Raw genomic sequence first — 2,571 nt, forward strand, 5'->3', positions numbered from 1 at the left:
CCCCCCCCCCCCCCCCCGGCGACTGGCAACCGCTTTTGTGACCCAGGACGGCGGGGGAGCCCGAGCCGCAGGGGGGTGAGGGTGGGGGCCTCGAGGCGCCCCAGCTAGGAACCCCCACCTGATTGGAACACCTGGTCCAGGACTCAGCCCTTCAGGAGCGCTGGTCCGAGTCACCGTCCTCTCTGTTCCCCTCCATCTCCTCCCTGCCTCGCCCCAGTGGTGTGCCTTTGATCTGGTCAGAGAGCACAACGCACCCACTTCAAAGGCTGTGGCCAGGAACTTGCATAAATGTCCCGGGAGCTGTAGTTAGTGTTAAAATGTAAGCTCTACTCTTTAAACCCTGCTCTGGGTATTCGGGCTGAGTTACCCAGAATTCTGAAGGCCTTTGTTGCTGCATTGAAATGATCACAATGCAGGGGCACGGAATTTATACGTGCTCGCTTGTCAAGAGCAAATAAAGATATGTGTCTCCTTGACTTCCCAACCAAAAACTTTGCTTTCTGTTAAACCTCAAGAAGGAAGATTCTGTCCCATTCTCACAAAGCTGAGAAACTGACACTTTCACCTTAGTGAAGGAGTGATCTGACTACTTTTAAACCTCACTGCAAACAACTAGTCTGGAAGGCTGGGGGAAGACAGGTCTACCCAGCTGACTCCTACATCTGCAGTGCCCATCACAGTGCCTGGCAGGGTACAGTATTTGTAGGAGGAATTAACTAATGGCCCACCTGCCCTTCCCTTATATACCCAGAAATTGCCCTTGCACTTTGTGAACCATAGAACACAGCACAAACAAGAGTGGTCACCTTTTGCCTGGCTCTTTGGGTGAAGCTGAAGGGGAAAGACTGGGGCCCAGGGATGGGGTCAGGCTGAGATCCTGGTTTGGAAGACAAGATAGTTTTGAGGGACTTGTCAAGAATTGTCAGATGTCCACGGTGTATGTGTGTGTGTGTGTGTACGCACGCATGTGTATCTATGTGGAAGGAGAGATATGAGAGTTGGAGGTGGAGAGAGGGGCAGAGAATGATGAGTCTTGGAAAAGACTAAAATGATTTTTTTTTTAATATTTATTTTGGCTGCACCGGGTCTTAGTTGCGGCACTTGGGACCTTCATTGCGGCATGCAGACTCTTAGTTGCGCCATGCATGTGTGATCTATTTCCCCACCAGGGAATGAACCCAGGCCCCCTGCATTGGGAGCGCGGAGTCTTACCCACTGGACCACCAGGGAAGTCCCCTGAGATGATTTTGAATTGCAACTTTTTTTCACCCAGTAAGTTTATTTTTATTTTCCTCTTGAATAAAAGAGATACTTTTTATTTAAAAAGCAAACAAAACAGTAGTTTTTATTGCACAGTTGTGTTTTTTATTTTTGGGGGGTAGTACACGGGCCTCTCACTGTTGTGGCCTCTCCCGTTGCGGAGCACAGGCTCCGGACGCGCAGGCGCAGCGGCCATGGCTCACGGGACGAGCCGCTCCGCGGCATGTGGGATCTTCCCAGACCAGGGCACGAACCTGTGTCCCCTGCATCGGCAGGTGGACTCTCAACCACTGCACCACCAGGGAAGCCCAGTTGTGTTTTTTAAATGAAATTCCCCCAAAGCAGAGTTGTATGATTAAGAATTGTTGCTGTTATGACAATCTGCACCACAGTCCTGTCTAATCTGCCCAACATTAAGGGATGTATTCTTGGAGGTAACATTTGCCATCACCTCCAAGTCTGATACTCCGCCTCCACGGCTACCGTACATGTATAGAAAGCCAGAATCTCCCATACTTCATATTATTGATGACCTACAACATCAGTTTGGTCTGTATCATGCAACCCAACATTCTGGTTGCGCCATCCAGGGATTCTCGTGACAACAGCCGCATTTGCTCTGCTGAGAGCCCATATAATGTTCTTACAGTAGCCAGCAACTTTGCCACACTGCACACACTATACCTATAGCCATGCAAATAATGGTCCAAGTACACATGATTGCAAAGGCAACCTAAATGACCACAGAATGCAATCAAAACATTTCTTCAAGAATTTGATTTCGCACTGATTGTTATACCTGGAGTCAGTGACAAGATCCCCAAGTTCTGTGAAGTGTGTGACAGACTCAAGGATAGGGATCTGTCTCCCTTATGCCGAGGCAGTCTATCACCCGGAAGCACTCCTTGCTGCACCAAGAGCATTCCTGAAGCTTTGTCTGTGAAGCCCTGCATCACGCGTTGGGAACAATTCCTACAATGAAGAAGTACCAAAGTGGCAAACCCATAACTGGAGGACTGAATGGCAGAGAGCCTTCTGGATGCCTGGGTGTGATATTTAGGATCGATATTTATTATTATTTTAGAAACCATTTACATGAAAATGTGGGAGAGCTCAGATGGACTTTAACCTGTTCTCAGAGTGGTACAGTGAAAAGATAATGGAGTCTGGAATCAGCTGGTGAAGGTCCACCACTTAATTGGCTCTGTGACCCTGGACTTCAGTTTTCTCATCTGTAAAATGGGAAACCTCTTCCTCACTTCCTTCCACAGGGTTTGTGAGGATCCAGTGAGGTAACAGCTATTAAAGCAG

This window comes from Lipotes vexillifer, unplaced genomic scaffold (genome assembly GCF_000442215.2).
Source record: "Lipotes vexillifer unplaced genomic scaffold, Lipotes_vexillifer_v1.1 scaffold261, whole genome shotgun sequence".
Lineage (NCBI taxonomy): Eukaryota > Metazoa > Chordata > Mammalia > Artiodactyla > Lipotidae > Lipotes > Lipotes vexillifer.